The following is an 18,486-nucleotide window of genomic DNA, read 5'->3' on the forward strand; positions in this document are numbered from 1 at the left end:
GCATTGCTAGCTTTCTGCGCATGACAGTATTACAGGGTTATGATGTGATACAGAAAGTTACCTTAAATGGTCCATGGCATACAGTTCAAACCCTAAAGTGTGTTATAGAACGACTAAATATTGTATTTGCTTCAAAAGAAACTGCAGTATGACTTTAAGATTACCCTCGATACTCCGAAACATCGCTGCGTGAGCGCTAAAGGAAATTTTATGTCGAAGATCAGTGCAGGAAGTGCGTGTACTTTTTGTAAGCTTGACAGTAGCGACATTCACACAATATAATGCAACCTGTGCAAATAGATGCAAGCAGCTAGCTGCATGTAGGTTGCTGTACATTTCCGGAACAACCACATATCACTAACGATACTGTTAGTGAGAAAAGACTGTCATTAGGTTATTTCATTGAAACTACAGATTGCCTGCTTTAGCAGGAAGGGAACAGCTTGACTTGTTTGCTGTATTGTGTCACCGGTTTGAAAGGATATTGTGTCAAAAAAAATTGCGTCTCTTCATGTGCTTTGTATGAGATTAACTGGATTTGGTTTGCTAGTAAACATGCTAGTTTGATTCTAGTAATGTCACACACACATATTGGTGATGGGTTTGGTGTGAACTGTCTCACAGCACTATGAGTGTCATAATATTGAACCAGTTGCCTTGACAGTGGAAGTGTAATGTGCAATTTGTAGTAATCTTTGTGATTATTACTCATAATTATTCATTTGTTCCAGTGCACTGTGATCTTTTTAAAGCAAACTGAATCCAAGGCGCTATGTGTGCCTTTCATAAGGTACTTTATCATGTATGTTTATGGAGTGACTATAAATATCATCTTTAGTAGTGCATACTATTAATTCCTGCATTTTGTTATCTATGGTTTTTTTATTTCATTTGAAATACTAAGTATTATTTCTGATGCATCTCCATAAATATACTACAGTTTGAATTATAACACATACTATTTTATTAATTTGAGCATGAAATTTCATTCTTGACCATGGAAATAGTAGTTTGACAAATCTAAACCCAAGATCCCATATTATCTTTTCTGGGAACTTTCAACCAACCTTTGTAGACTGTGAAATTATTTTGTTGAACTAAATTACTCAGACCCTTTGTCCAGTTACACTACAGTCCAACACACCTGCACAGCAGCCGTCTCAAATTAAACTCCTTGAACAGCTTGCATGTTAAGTTCTAGGTTTTATCTGTGCAGCAAGCATTTTTAGTGCATTTACTGACATTTAATGTGAGCACCCTCTGCGATGTAAAAACCTCCCATTTTCGCACAATCAAAGAAATAAGAAGTGTTCATCCTCTTATAGTTTAGTTATAAAATGTCTGACAAATTGTTGAACACCTCTCCCGCTGCGTAGCCACCAATAACAGCACTGACAGCTGAAATTGCAGTCACATTAGATGGAAGCACAAGAAATAGTATGTCTGGTCTGGCTTAGGAGTTTGGTTGAACTCACCAGCATTCAGCACGGCTGAGATTGTGTAAAAGAAGAGTGTCAAGAAAGACATTATACTTCTTTAGTCGGCTTTCTCTCGATTCCCTTTAAGAAAATGTTTGCAAGTACATCATTTAGAGACAAGAAGAGGCTAGACATTTGAAGCATCAGACTGATGACAGATCCTGTCAACAATTGTCAACATGAGGTTCAAATCACAGGTTTCAATCAGTGAAGTTTAGTGGGCAGCCTTAATTTGTAGGGACCAAGAAATTTGTACAAAGTCAATGTGCTGTCAAGAGCTGCAGCAATTAGTTGAGGAATCATTTCGTCAAACAAAGAAAATTAATGTGGAACTATTTTGATAATTGATTAACAATTAAAGTATTTTTTAAAAAGGAAAATATATTTTATGATTTCAGGTTGTCAAATGTGAGAATTTGCTTCTTTGTTTGGTGTGACATTGTGGTAAACTGATGACCTGCTGTTTTATCAACCAAACAATTTATTAATTAGGAAAATAATTGAGAGAAAAATCAGCAGATTAATGGATAATGGAAATAATTGTCAGTTGCAGCCCTCATGCTGTTGTTAGTCCCCACCACCTCGTCAGCACCTCTCTTCTCAGCTAACTTTGCATATGAATAGAACATTGATTGAGTGGACAAATTGGGGAATGAATCAAAGAAGAGACTGCATGGACAAATACTTGACACGTCAACAAATATTTGAATGAATTAATAAAGAATGGAATATGAAAACAAATCGATTAACAATGGACTGACTGAGTGAAAGTATAAACTGATGAATAAATGGACAGATTAACCACTGATGGAAAAGTGTTAGAATGAGTTGAGAGAAGGGTTGAATAATTTAGACTGACATATTTGCCCTGCAGTTCCCTGCAAACACACATTTTTTCTATCAGTCATTTTGATGGCTTGCGAGGTGTGCAGCATGCTGTGTGTAATGAACGTGTCATAACCATTGGAGCTGTGCACACAATCCTCACTTTTTTATTTTAATATTTTGGAGATAATACAAAACATGTTTAGCCTTGTTTATCTTCTTAATACTTGAATCAGGGCGATATAGATACAAAGAAGTGGATAAATGATTGTATAGAACCAAAATGCATTTCAAGATGTGTATACACAATTATGTCTTGAAATTGAAGTAGTATATATTTACATATATTTGCATTTGAGACAATCTCACTGTCACCTCTATGAAAGTGTGGTCTGTGGACACGATCTAATCTGTGCATGACTGAACGCAAATTGTAATATTTATAACAGTTACAATTTTAACCTTTTTTTGCCCAAGGACAGTCTGCTGACACAGTGCTTATTTTCAGCAATGCCTTGCTTCACATTCACAAAAGTACACCAGGGAACTGCCCATTATAGCCACAGTCTGCGACTGTTAGGCACTGACCTACTCAAGGACACAACTCTACATTATCTAATGAGTGACACAGAGAGCATTTCTCAATCACTTACCCTGCTGAAATTTATCCAGCTATTATTAGTTTGCTTCTTTGACATTGACAATGCAACTATCTATAAACCTTTAAGTTAAATATTTTGTCTGTCAATCATTTAACTTTGGTCCATCCTCTCTGAAAGATCTGAGTGTGACTCTGCACTTTGCTGGTTCCAGCTGCATAACTGTCCATAAGAAGATGGCTTTTAGTATTACTGGGGACAGCTGTACCAGGTAGTAGACAGCAGATAGCTGCACACACGCATGCATGCTCACAGAAGACATACTTTCAATGAGCCATAAGAGAGATATTGAGGAGTTATAATGTGAGAAATGTACTTTCCCAGTTGCCTGCCTGGGGCTAAGGCAGAGGTGGTGGACGAGGTGGAGGAAGATCTTATTTAGCTGGAAATGGACAAAATGGTGAAGCAACACTTTGTATTCATCTCACCAACTTCTGCTCTCCCTCACTGCCCTTCATCTAGCCTTGGTCACCATGAGCTTTAGCTCTTAACTGTAGTGCGGAATAACATGGGCTAAAGGTTATAATTAAGGCTGTCCATAAACATTCAGACATTTAAATGTTTGTTTGTTACATTTGTATTGAAATATTGAGTCAGTATTCAAAGCTGTGATTATTTATTTGTCTGTCCTTGTCTCGTTTCCCCTCCTTGGTTCAGCAGTTAATTATTATGGCTATAATGACAGCTGCACAGCAGACTAAATCATGTCTCCATTTCACAGTTGCACTAAATGCAATTTTAGACTGTCTCTACCTTTGCAGTATGGAGAGAGGAAGAGAGAGGGAAAGGGCAGAGAGAGAGACAGAGAGAGAGGGCAAAAGAGACTTCTGTCATTAAGACATTGCAGTCAATTTTTTTTCTGTTCATAGTGTGACTGATTATCTACCACATGGTAAACATAAGTGTTCAACATACTGATCTTGTCCATGCAAGTGTTTCCAGCAAACACAGGGAAGGCCACTGTAGAAGAAGAAAACATGAAAATGTGCACAAAGTCATTTATTAAAACTTTTACAGGGGCTGTGTTTCACTGTTATACAGCATGTGTGTTACTGCCTTTTTTTTGCTGTGTCATTGTATGTATCGGAACAAAGCAGGATAGTGACATGATGAGCTTTAAACTTGAAGAGTCTCGTCTGAAACTTGCCTGACTTGTGATGGAAATAGGGAAGGTTGATGGAAATGGAAGACAGTGCTACACAGAGAGTGTACAACAAGTGTAATAAAGTTGGCTGAACTACTTTCGAACCAGATACTGCTACATGTTTTTCTGTCCTGATCGACAGCAAATGGACTTTATTACAGGTTTGAAGACAAGGTGGATCGTATAAAAAATTACACTTGATGCAGTTAAGAGAATCAAAACTCTAACCGCTGCCACTCTCACATCACTCAGGACACGCATATTGAGTCTTTCAAATATTTCTTCTTGGTGGCATGAAATCACATCTCTGGCAAATGTGTAAATGATGATGAAGTTCAGTTGAGGAAAGGCACCGTCATGCTTTGACTCTACTTAGAAGGCACAGTGGGTCAGCGTGCTAATCTTGATTGCATGATTTTGCAACGGAATTTCAAAAGTGTGCTGTATCCTGCCGAAGTAATGGTATTACTGTCAGTGCCAGACCCCAGAGCATAGAAAGGAGCAGTTTTCAGCAGCTGATATTTATGTTCCAGAAGGAAATTGTCCTTTTCCTTATTTTTTATTTTCTTAGAGTCAAATCAGGATGGATGTATGGCCAAGTGAGAGATAATAAAAAATTGGACTCTAATAGGGAAAAGTAGAAGTTGGAGAGGAAGTTAAGCATCAAGATTGTGACAGACTAAGACAGGAAGAAATGAACCAAAATAAAACCAAAAAAAAAGTTAGGGCAGTGGTGCTGGACCCCTGTCTTTTTAAATCCTGCTATATGCCCCTGGGGGAGTGGAAGAAATAATCATGGAGAGAGAAGGAATATTTATAGCCTTTCAATACTCCCTCGTTCATCACCCCAGCTCTGCTAGATATTATATCTAGTTTGTGTTGTGTTTCTGTCTTAAGGCTGACTACAGCACAAAGAAAGAACCAATGTAAGCACTTCCTATACCTAGGCATATGGAGGCAGGGGAGGTAAAGAGGGGGGAAAAAGTCCAGCAAGCCTGAGGCAAGGAGAATTATATATATCTAGAGAGTTATATATCTGTAGAGAGATAGAGATTGCAAAGTAGTGGGCCTGCCACCACACCCAGGGACCAGTCTAGTAAGTGGAACGGAATAATAAGAGCCATCTACTTTTGCACACATAGGTGCAATAAACTACCCAATAGGCCCTTCAGGGCATAACCCGAGCCACTTGCAGAGTTTAGAAAGGGGCTTATGGAGCTAAACACTGTGTAAGCAGTATTGACTCTTGGTTTTCTGTCTAACCTGCTCATTGGAGAATAAACCATAGCTCACTGTTTAAACATTCTGTACTTTATGTTTCTGCTCATGGACTATAGTAGAGCAATGGGACTGTCAGTGTTTCCCCATGGATTTCTATGCATATTTATTTTTTGACATGTTTCAATTTTTCAGTTTGTGCAAACACTCTTAATGACCATTTCCTACCACACTGATATACTTGGGGTGATATGATAAGACAGATTTCCTGTTAGTAGATATTACAAATATCTGACACTGAGACATATTGTGTGTAGCTGGTATATGGCTGTCCTCAACTTCAAATCATACACACCTGCAGGACACTGCTTGACCACATGTTTGTGGTGCAAGCTGTTCTTACTTAAAAATATTGTCTTTGACTGGGCTGCAGCAGTATTATTGCATCATTCCAAGTGCGCTAACTTTAGCTTTGTGTTGCACAGTGGCAACCCACTGACAGACAGCCTATGATATACGATTAAAAAAACATGCTAATTGTTTTCTGTGGAAAATCCCACGCACAATTTGGCATCTTGACACGTGTAAACTAGAGGAAAGCATCCGCTTTTATTACATTCACTTCAACCACCACCACTACTACTACTACAACTACTACAACTACTTCTGTCTTTATAGTGCATTCAATATGATCTACAGCCTTTTTTACGTGACTAATGCTACGTGAAAGGGGTCAGCAGAGTTTTACTGCCAGCCTTCATTAAGTTTAGCAGAGAGAAGGAGAGAGAGAGAGTCAAGGAAGAAAAAGCGTCACGGCCCCATCATTATTAATGAGGCCACTTACCTTCTGTTGACAGTTCAAAAAGTGTTTGTGAATGGGACCTAGTGCCTTAACAAATTTACTAAGTGCATGATTACCAAATAATCTATCGGCCATAGGAGTTCAGAAATGTTTGGGGTTTTTTGGTACTATATTACTTCCATGAATAGTCAGCTCTTTAAACAATCACACTGTGCCTGTTATCATGCTGTGTATGGAACTTGGATTGTAGTTTCAGTGTTATCGCATGCTGTGTAGGTGCTGGTGTCAGTGTGTGGAGTTGGGAGGAATTAAGTTGTTTACTGTGTATGCCTGCATGTGTGTATGTGTTACAAGACACCACACTGGGTTTGATTTAGGTTCAGTACTACCAAATGGTCCTATGTTTTTCTTTAAATTTTTGTCATGTTTTGTTAAAAGCCGCTGCACTCTAGCAGCAGTTGTGAACAAACGCTTACATCATTGCTTCTTTTCATCTTTCCATTTTCTGACACACTTAACTTATCACAGACTTTGTTTATTTTGCCTTTTATTTCTGCCTTTTGTGAAATGGGCCTTTTGGTGCTCCTCTCTTTCTCTCTCTCTCTCTCTCTCTCTCGTGCATGCTAGCTGATGTTGAAGCTCTGTTGATTCTCTCTGTCCATTCATCCTTACATAAATAAATAAATATGTATGTTTTGAGTGTGAAAGAGAGATGAATCTAGTATCCAGTCCTCCCTTTCCCTTGTGTGTTGCCAATAAAGTCCAAACTGCAGCTAAAAAGCAGCCATAATGGTGCCATATTTTGTGCAGTGAAATGTTTCAGTGTTCTTCCAGTGAATTCGGGGGTGATTTGTTTGGATCTCACTCATTAGCCATAGTCATCTGAATTATTGATGCAGTAGTGTCAGGCCTGTTTTCTCAGTGATTGATGGCCTGTGTTCCCAAGTCATTTTCTTCCTCTGTTATTCCTCCCTCTCCTCCTCCTTTTTCCCTCCCCTTTCCAACACTTCTATAACTAATTTTCTAAGTGGCAAAAGGATTTCATCTCTTGCTCTCAATCTCCTTATCCACCCATTTCCCTCGTGTGTCACCTCTCGTATTTTTTTTTATGTCAACCACCTTTCTCAGCGCACCCCTTTGACATTTCTATAATTATGTGGTGTGATGAAATGATTAGCGTACTCCAATGATCCTGAGAGCTCTGCGAGATAGGGTTGTACAGTCCTGGTAGGTTCAACCAAAGCTGACAGGTCAAGGGTGAGAATCACTCCCCGGTCCTTTAGGTTGGGTTACCTACCCCACCCTGGAAAAAAGTGTTACATACAGAAAATTTGACGAATGAAAACCAAGTCATATACATTGTTGAAGGGAGTGCTAAAATCTCTCACTGGGGATTTCCACCGGGTCCACCAGCGGCGCGGAATGGCTGCGCCACCGTTTAGCTCCATCCTCTGCCTGGTGTCAACTCACACCGGGAGTGTTACAGCAGTGGAGCGGAGCAGGCTCTGGGAGAGAAATCTGCCTTTTAAAATGAAGTTGCACTGTTAATACAGTAATTACGGCAGCCCAATCAAATCCGAATGAGTGCCTTTAGTCTACAGTAATTACTGTAGTAGCAGCACAACTACAAACGGCCCAATTTTGTTAACTTGCTCAAATTTAGTTGGTTTGGTAATTTTCTTTGATTTTTGTGCTTATCTCATGTGTCAGTAGCTACATAGCCAGATAGTGTCTTTATCTGTCTGTTTTATTCATGTTTGTTGCTAAAATATGATTGGGAGGCTGCACGGGTTGTTTTATTTTGAAAGATGGAAGATTTATTATGCCGATTCTGTATCTGACTTCCTGTCTGGTGCAATCTGCTCTGTTGAGCTTGTCGCGAGATAGAAACGGCTCCGTCAAAAATAGTAATGCTGCGGATTGATAGCGCTGCGGCGTGGAGAGCCGCTGCTGGGACGTTGCTGAGACGCTCCCAGTGGAAACACTCTCATTGATTATAGTGGCACCTATCAGCTCCGGTGACCGCGCCGTAACGCGCCGCTGACGGACCCGGTGGAAATTGGGCTTCAGTCTTGGGTTTGGTAGAAACAAGAAGGACACAGTCAGGGGAAGTCAAATTGGCCAGTGGGTAGTCCATTATCTACTCCCAGCGTGAAGATGAGGGAGTGACCGTCATGATCACATAGGATATTAGAAAGGCTCTGACTGCATGGAAACCCATCAGCTCTTGCCTTACCCCTGCAACATTCACAACCAAGAACAGGAGAGTAAAAACCCACATAATCCAATGCTATGCACGCACCCATCCAATGATGCAGATGATGAGGTGAAGGCCATATTCTATGACAGCTTGAACCACCTGCTGGTAGTATTGGAGCCAGAGATGTCATTATCCCAATGAGTGACATTAACGCCAAGATTGGAGGCCAGAATGAGAGAAATTAGGCTCTGATTGGAAAACACGGAGTGGGGAAACAGAATTTTCAGTTGAAAATTACAAATTGTTATCATTTATTTATTGTTACTGTAGAAATAAAGATTCTACCTAAGAAAAATCTACTTATGCATCACTCTACTTGGTTTACCCAGTAACATTCTCAACACGGTCATCCTAAGCTGTCTCTAGGAAGCTGTAGACAAGAGGCTCCTGGACCAGCAAGCAGGATTCAGGATAGATTGCTCATGCACAGACCACATAGCAACACTGCACATCATTATTGAACAGTCAATTGAATTGAACACATCGCAATACATCAACTTCAATGACTTTGAGAAGGTGTTTGACAGCTGAGACAGGACAGCACTATGGTGCCTAATGGACCACTAACCCACTATGACTTAATCAAGAACTTATGTAATGGAACCTCATGCAAAGTCTTGCATGCAGGCCAGTTCTCCCAAAGCTTTAATGTCAAGACACGTCAAGAAGGGATGTCGACTTTACCATTCCTGTTCCTCCAGGCAATTAACTTGATAACAAGGGAAACAACCAAAGGGAAAAGAAATGGGATTCAGCGGGTAGATTGCTTTTACTTCACATGGCTCTCCTTTTACACATACAGATACAAATAAAGGAGAAGACGGACAGACTGTCACAAGCTGTGACAAAACTTTGTCTTACACCCAATACAGCAAAGACACAGGTACTGAAGGTCCACTCTAAAACAAGCAACTTCAACCTCACGTACAGCACTGCCCTAGTGGAGGTTGAAGCATTCGCATACCTAGGCAGTGATGTGGTCACCACACGCACAGATGCCGACATAAAAAGCAGAATAAATAACGCTAGGGTGGTGTTAAACATGCTCAGGAAGATCTAGAGCTCAAAACACATCTCGATACTAAAATATGCATCTTTGACTCCATCGTGGAGCAGGTGATGCTGTATAGATCAGAGACTTGAAGAACAACAAACCATACTACAAAACAGGCTGTAAACATTCATTAACACTCAGGGGAATACTAAACATCTCATGAAGAGGCAAAGTAAGCATTGTGAACGTGTGGAAAAGAACAAGTTGGAATCCCGTTGAGTTACAAATTTGGTGGAGGAAGTGGAGTTGGATTGGGTGCACCTTCAGAAATCCAACATAAACATCACCCAACAAGCCCTGAAGTGGAATCCCAAAGGAACAAGGAAAAGAGGTCGCCCCAGCTGGAGAAGAGATGACATGGAGGACATTTGTCGACAGTTGTCATGAAATAATATCTCTCTTTAACTTCTTTTTTTTTTTACTTTGTTTTCCTCATCTGTTTCTCCCCTTTTCCTCTTTGCTTTCCCTTTCCCTCCCCTTGTCCCTCCCTCCTAACTTGCTGTTTTCCTGACATTTTTGAGGCCAGCCTTATTAAAACTGAAAGGAGTGCAGGGTGTTTCCTTGTTGAGGAAACATTAATTTCTCAGAGCCATTCATCAATAGTATAGGCACTTGCAGCCTCTGAAATGTCCCTCTCCCTGATGCCTGGTTAGCCATTCAGTGAGTAATTTCTTCTGCTGGATAGTCAGTTACTTATTTAAAAAGTCAATTAGTTATTTATGATGTCATTAATTTAGTCATTCACTCACCTTTAATTGCTCAATCTCTATAGCTTGTTGTGGTTGTCAATTATTTAGTCACAATTATACTGACTCACTTAGTCAGTCATCAGATCTGATTGTCAGTCAGTCGCTTGGTAACCTGTTTAGAAAATAACTCAGTCAGGAAGTCATGCTCTCAGTAACAGGTTAGGGTTATTTTTCATTCATTCAGCCAGTTAGTTATTTCATGTCATATTGGGTTTACTGGTTTCAGACTAGTTAATGATGTTTATGTCAACTTTGCATTTTTATTTACATCTGGGAAACATAGCTTGGCTCTAAATAGAATGGAATTACCTGCATCATTTCAGCCCAAGTCAGTCTTAAATTAGACCCACATTTCCAAGTTTAGAGTTGAAGGTTATTTTATATGGCAAAAAATTGCTATGTCCCCATAAATCAATTACGAACTCAATCCTTGACTTCTGTGTGACTGCCAAACTTTCATATGTTAATATCCCTATGTTGTCTGACTGTTGCATCAGAAGAATTAATGCTAGGATAGCTGATGAGACCTTTTGGTTACTGGCCGGACAGTCTGTCTAACTACTAACGGCTACCATACCATACCTCCTCTCTGATCATTAATTCCTGTCTTTCTTCATCACTCCTTATCTCCAGAGGGAAAAGTTGTCATAACTCTCTCCTTTGCCCCCTCTCTCCTTATCTCTCTCCTCTCTGTCAATTCTCCTCTCCTCTCATCCCATTTTCCATTTTCTTTCTTTATCCCTCAACTTTCCCCCTCGTCCTCCATGCCTCTATTCCCATCCTTCTTTGCTCCCTCCTGTCGTCTCCCCCATCCCACACCCCTGCAGTGACAGGCTTTGCCGTATGGCTGATATGAGGTGGCATATTATCCCATTGTGTATGTGTGTGTGTGTGTCTGTCTGGCTTGTGGCTGATAAGACGTCACACTCTTATCCTCCCAGACAGACCTGTGTTGCCGTGACGGTTCACAGGCCACACACACACTCTCATACTCATACACACTTGCGCAGAGAAACACATAAGTATACACGTTAACAGATATGCACTTACAGTCTTGAAAATGTACCGGATTGAAAGCCTTATAGTGGAGCTTTTCCTAAAGCTGTGTATGTGTAATCTATATGCGTGTGTGTGGGTTTTTGTGTGTACATGTTTCCTGTCACAGATATCTGATGATTCTCTTATTAAACGATTAGTCTTTCTGCTTCACTGGCAGAAAGCCTGTTAACACTCAGAAAGCCTGTTAACACTCTGCACAAGGCTAAAGACTGTATATGTGTGTACGTTTGTGTATGTGTGTGTTGTTTTGTTTTTCTCTGCATAGTTGTGAGACTGTCATAAGACTGCCTTATTGAAAACACTTTTCATGAGAGCATAAGTAAGACCGTAGGGAATATGGTTGGGTACTGAACTTGGAACTTTTCAGGCTACCGACTGAATTATATTGTAACTACCCAGTACTGATTCATGGGAGGAGTGCACATTTACCTGACTGAAATATCTCTGGAGGCGCAGACACTGGAAAGAGTACAAATTTGGGGATACAAAGAGACACAACAGATTCATTTTACCAGTCTGCATGTTGGCTAAAAGAAGGTGTAGTGGTGGTGGTAGTGCTGTGCCATATTACGATATATATCGTAATGCGATATAAAAATGTCTACCGTATGATATAACCCTCTATGGATTATATCGTAATTTTAATGTGTGAGGTGCTGGGTTAGCTCTGTTGCTACACTAATGTTAACGTTAGCGGCTAACCAAGGTTTATGTTACTACGGTTGTGGTTTAGGTATGCAGTGTAAAGTGCAACTTAATGTCAGAATGACCGTTGGTTAATCCAAATGTATCATGTGAGTTCATGTTGTATGAACAATGAATGAAGGCTAATGTAACTGCAGCAACGCTACTACTTCGGCTCGAATCGATTTGTTTTTTTTTGCGTTTCCACTAGGGATAGTACCTGGTACCTGGTACTTTTTTAGTACCTGCTCTGCCGAGGTTCCAAGCGAGCCGAGCCGATACTAAATGTGATGTCAACACACTGCCGGCCACTGATTGGTCAGAGTGTGTTGTCACTGGAAGAGTCATGAGCCGTCCCACACAAGAATCAAACCCGGCATTTTTAAATATCTGCAACAGCGTTACAGCCGAGTAGTGCTAGAACTTTATAGTGGAAAAGCCAGGTATCACTGGTTTAATAGCACCATACTGGGCAGATGACAGGTGTGTGTGTGTGCTCTGAAAGATGTCATGATGTGGCTATATAATCACACAGCTGATACACTGTTACATGCTAATCTTATGAAAACACATGGGTGAGACATTTGTTTACTTATGGCCTCTATGTAATAAAGTAGTTTTACTTTGTTATTACAGAGAGAGAGGTACTGAAGAAAGGTACCGTTGGGTATCTGTACAAAATTCCAGGTACTGGTAAGGGGTATTGGTTTGACCTGAGGACAATGCTCTTGTGGCCAGAGTGAGAGTTTGGTAAAGCTACACCTGGAAATAATCGAACTAGGTATGAATTATTGAATTATGTTAACATAGCCTTTTGAAAGCATGTATTTATCCTGGGAATGTCAAGTAACCACCATGGTCTTTCTAGCTCTTCTCCTGCTCAGACACAGTCATACCTAGGAGACTTTCGACCACTGAGCAGTATTATAGATTTAGCTGGAGCAGGGTGTGGTGTTTGAGGGTTGGGGAGGTGCAGGCATATATAACCTCTAGGCCTCTTTGGTTATTGAGGTAGAAAAATTCATCTGAAAGTTGAGACAAAAAGTTAGAAATGTGCTCATCCTCCTCCAGCCGCTTGCATTGAGATTTATAAGAATTACAATTCGGTCTAAGCTTGCCTGTCTAACTGACAGGTTATTTATGGCCCCCAAACAAGTTATTACACACGCACGCTCACACACACACACAGAAAAATGGTAATATAACATGATGAACTGAAACAGTTTAGCATAAAGCTGTAGTCAGGATAAATGCTAAATGCCATTTAGTGTCAGACCCAGTCTTTTTCTCTCTTCCTCTCAATTTCTCACTTTCACCCCCACTCTGTTCCTCAGATCCCTTTTTGTCTTTATCTTTTTTACTCTGCTTTTTTGGGAAGTAGAGTATGAGTGCAGCTAGGCCAATAAATCAGCAGGGACAGTACACAAGCCCATATTAGCCTTTTGCAGATACATATCGGTATCACAGTATGTCAGTCAGTAACAAGACATGTCAGTGCAGTGCATGCAGACATGCACAATTTGCTTGAGATTATTTAAAGACAGTGTTACCATTAAAGTTTGTCCATCCGAAAGCACTGACAATGGCCCTGTCCAGGTTTGGCTGAGACACAACACCAAAAAGACTCAGCATCCCATACTACCTAGCAGCCACAGAGATGGATTGCTCAGATTTAACAACAAAAATGTTTATTTGCAGTGTGTTTTAAAATAGGAGGAACTTGGAATTGACTTCAGGGTGAGCAAAGGGCAATTATAATGGCTTATAATGACCTCCTAACTAATTCACTTATAAATAAGGATGTCAGTTTTAATTAATTTTGCCAAATCAACACGATCAGTCCATTTCCCTTGTACCATATAGGTCATTATCATGTCCCCAACTTAACAGATTGTGGGTTTTTTTCAAAAGTTTTGAAAAACAGGTTTTCTCAAAGTTGAAACTCCCCCAGCTAGAATTTAGTGAAAGTGTATCCTGATTCTAACTGTAGTCTTCACTAAAACAAACAAGGACGGTGAGGGAAGGCTCTTTGAACTATGGCTGACAGATCATATCTTTAATGAGGAGCTTGATTTGTGATGATGGTTGCACCCCTTTTTTCAACCGAGCAACCGGTGGTCACTCGCCTTCCCAGCTGTTCATATTATTGACCAGCCAATTAGTCTCACCAGCAGAGCTCAGAGCAAGAAATGATTAGTGCAACTAGCTCACCATCTCCCTTGTGAGACTGGCACTACTTTGCAGTTGGCAGTAAGACAGCTGTAGCTTGCTGGGCTAGAAGTAGTTACATTACTGCTATCACAGCAATGTAAGGCTGCATTCAGACTACTTGGATGGGGGGCTTTAAAGCATGCCTTTTTTTCCAGACAATAAAACAAGAAAGGTTCTGGACAGCAGCTTTCCTCTGTTGGCTTTATTGCTGACTCTTTTTGAAATTAGCTCTTTAGTCAGTACGCCAGCTCATTCAGGTCTAACTGCTTCATCAAAACATTGGTGTGATAATATGTCTAGAGAGAGCATTATGTAAAATGTTCCCAACAGGTTATGACTACAGTGACTGCTCTCTGTCTCTTCACATGATCTTTGAACAGAGGGCTGAAACAAAAGGAATGCTACATCCATTGAGGCAGCATTAGTATAGCAACAGCCTTCATATTTTGTAATATATGCCTCATGAAAAATAACTTTATGCTTGTCAGTACTGCTTTTCCCACAAACTGCACACATGTCATAATTTTGGCAGCATATTTACCTCAGGTAAAAGTCTATTTTAAGCCAATTATATGAGTAATCAGTGTTCCCTTGAATAGTGAAATGAGCAATACTTACAGTAATCTCTGTGGGGAAAAGAAAAAGTCAACAGAGACACTTGAGACTTAGTTTGCATATAAATACAATGAATACAACTGTAAACATATGTAAGTCTATTTAAAAAAAAAATGTTTTTAAAATTTGATATATGTTGATATATTTTATTTATCCCACCAATATACTACATTAAGTCACCAAGACTTTAAAGAACACCATCCAAAAATTTGATTTGATGCCACAAACTTCTGAAATTTTGAGATTTCTGTTATAATTGCATAGCACATCTGTTTTATAAATTTTTCAGAACCCCTCGTTGTCATTATACTTAGGAGAGCCATACTTCCTCTGTCTCGAATACAGCCGGACTCATTGAATCCACAACTGTCTCAGCTTTCCATTCATACCATCATATAAATTCATGCAATTCCAAGACTGTTTAGGGACTCCAGTATGCAGAAAAATTTAAATATACCATTTTTAGGAGAATCGAGAAAGAACACATTTATACTGCATGCAAAAAACTGCATGGAATTAGCATAACGTTGGCAAGTCTGTAAAGGGGAGACTTGTGAGTACCCAAAGAAACCATTTTTATTCAGATGCCTTTAGATGAGAGGCCAATCTTTTCGCTTATCATCATTTTACCAAACTTTGGAGCATGACTTACCCCCCTTCCTGACAAGCTAGCATGGCATGGTTGGTACCAAATGTACCAAAAACAAATCTTGACTGTAGATATACAACTGAGCCTGCTACAGACTGAAAGACAGTAATGTTGGCTGTTGGCTGTTTTAAGGTATCTTGTGGCTAGTTTGTGTTTCCTTTTGAAAATGAGCCAGGTGTACTTGTTATATTTTTGGAGATTCCTGACTGGTATTTTTCCACATGTAATAAGTCTAGTGAGACTGGATGCTCACCTAAGCAGAAGCACAAATGTGAATGGCTTATGAGGCTAATTAGGAGCCCATTAAGCTCACAGTTATTAGGCACTATTACTAGTGTTAGCTTTCAAAGGCTAATGAGATAGCACACTAGGCCAATTACACTTCTATTTCTAATATGCTTATATATGCATTATGCACTTACCCCTGACTTTGACCATTAAAAATTATCACAGGAAGCAGAGGATAAAGTCTGCATGCTGGACAGGTGCATAGTTAAAGGACGGAGGTAGAGGATTAAGTGGAAGGTTTAGAGCTAAAGGTTACACAACAATGAGACACAGCACACCTGGGAAGTAGAAGAAAGGAGGGCAGCTGCAACATCATGACCTTTAGTGAATCCACACCCCTCATTTTCACGTTACAGTCTTTTACTTTACACATAAGTCATCAGTTGCTACATTTGCTTCTCCCTTTTTTTTCTCATCTTGAAATTCCTTTTTTTTGCTAAACCAATTGTTGGCAACGAAAGTGAATTCAGGTCAGTCACAGAGGAATGATACAATTCTCTCTTCTACCTGGAAACTGTGCGCTGGGAATATGTACAGATATTTTTTTTAAATTTTTCTTAATTTAAGCTTAATATACAAGTACATATGTTTATTGTTGTGTTTTTTTTAATTATAGGAATTCATCATTATTAAATTCTCAGTGAAGCTTACAGTTTCAGTGCAGTGTCTTTATAATTAAACTGTAAAATATTATGCATGAATTACATATCTTTGTAACAGGGATTTGACAACCACATTGCCAAAAAACGTGGGTTTTATATACATATTTCTGTACATAGATATTCTGTATAAGATCATTGGCTAATATATCAATATCGGAATTTTTTTATTCCCTATTATCAGTATAGGTATCCTCCCCAAAAATCCAGTGTCAGTCAGGGCCTAGTGGGAACAAGGATATAAGGCTATAGACATTGTCTTACCACATTGATTTGACCACATGCTATCAGTTAGGTGATTAACATATTAAACAATCATTGCATTTACATGGACCAAAGTTACCAGGTAATCCAACCCATCACGTGAACTATGTGCTATTGTACAACAGGGTTTCTGACCAGCTTCCTCCACTTTATAATATACAAACTGGAGACTTGGAAAGTAAAAGTGGAGCAGATGGATGGAAGGACAGAAAATTATTCAGAGCAATGCTTCATGTGTTTAAAATAATTCCATCCAAAGTCCTTAAAGTGAAACTAATAAAGTAACCTATGGAAGTCTTAATAACTTTGATTGCTCCAATAGTCATGCTCTCTCTCTCTCTCTCTCTCTCTCTCTCTCTCTCTCTCTCTCTCTCTCTCTCTCTCTCTCTCTCTCTCTCTCTCTCTCTCTCTCTCTCTCTCTCTCTCTCTCTCTCTCTCTCTCTCTCTCTCTCTCACACACACACACTAAAAAAACACTAGATAAAAAGTTAATATCTCAATATTTTCATAGGTGTACTTTTACACACTAAGGCTGAGTTGTTGACTGACTGTGCTGTACCCCAAAATGTCTTATAGCAGTAGTCTGGTAAAAAGTTTTACTTGTGACTCCTAAAAATGTTTGTGTGTAACCAAAAACTTCACTTAAAGGAGGAAACTCTAACCTGATTGTTGATAATGATTTGTGGCTGCAAAAATGGTTTTCACTCTAATAAATACTGACATCTCATCAAATTACTACAGTGTTGCCCTCACATGAAAAACTAGTATTTAGTTGTCTTTCAAATCTCAAGTTTCAGTTTTCTCAAGTTTCAAGTCTCTTTGTTTGAGTTGGATCTAATTATTAAATGGAAGCAGATGGCACAGCATATTAATATTTCTTTCTTTTCTTCCTCTCTGATTGCATCTTTCTTTTCCATTTCAATGTGAACTTTGAATTTATCAGTGCACGAAATTCCCCTCACAATGTAATGCATTCCCCCCCCCCCCCCCCCCCCCTTTATCAAACCCTATTTCGTCCTTATCAGTCTCCTTGTTGTGTCTCTCTTTTCTCTCTTTCTCACTTTTGGGGGTCATATGCTAATGATATACTCTTTAATCACTCAAAAACCTTTTAAACACACCCACTCACCATTACACACACGCCATCATAGCCTCTGACATCCTTTGACTGAAGTCCTTGAGGTTCGTTAATCAAGCAGACCTTTATTTCTTTCTAATTTGATTAGGATGGATTAAGAAGGATGTGGCTGTAGATCAAACTGTGTAGATCAAGCTTTTTCTGTTTTATCTGTAGAGCTTAATTACACCTTAAGACCACCCACAGCTGACCCATGTTACTAAATCACTAAGCAAACAAAATGCAAAACGTGGACTCTTTTTATCTCCTGATCACATAACACAATGTTTGAAGGCGAGCACTCAGCACAGGCCAGATGAACACACACAGTCACAGCAGTAAGCCCCAAACATGCAGAGCTTTGAATCTTTGTGATTACTCAGACACTCATGGATAATCTTGCTTGAAGCAGCAAGTTGATAAAAGTTTTTTGTTTGTTTTTTTTAATTAATGCCTGCTTCAGAGTAAAAGGGAGTGAGCTCAAGTAAAGATAACAGGGTGTGGAAAGACTTGATGGTAACATATCTCCGACATTATAATGAATTAGCCAAGTGTCAAGGAACTGAAGGAGCTCCTCGTATTCCTTTCCTTTCAAATTCAAGTGAATGTCTCTGTGCTGCAAGCAGCACATCTCTAGGGCTTAATTTCTGTCTTTCCTTACAAGAATATACTAGTTCCAAATACTTTTCTTTTTTTTCTTTTTAACAGTTTTTACCCTGAAGTTGGTTTTCATTGCTTTGTTCTTTTCTTT

General features: G+C 39.5%; 1 protein-coding gene across 1 annotated transcript in view; it reads left to right on the top strand.

Moving 5' to 3' along the window:
* tusc3 (tumor suppressor candidate 3) overlaps positions 1-18,486 on the top strand; it is an 82,489-nt gene that overhangs the window by 535 nt on the left and 63,468 nt on the right. The gene's annotated exons all lie outside the window — the stretch shown is intronic.

Source organism: Scomber japonicus, chromosome 2, assembly GCF_027409825.1.
Source record: "Scomber japonicus isolate fScoJap1 chromosome 2, fScoJap1.pri, whole genome shotgun sequence".
Lineage (NCBI taxonomy): Eukaryota > Metazoa > Chordata > Actinopteri > Scombriformes > Scombridae > Scomber > Scomber japonicus.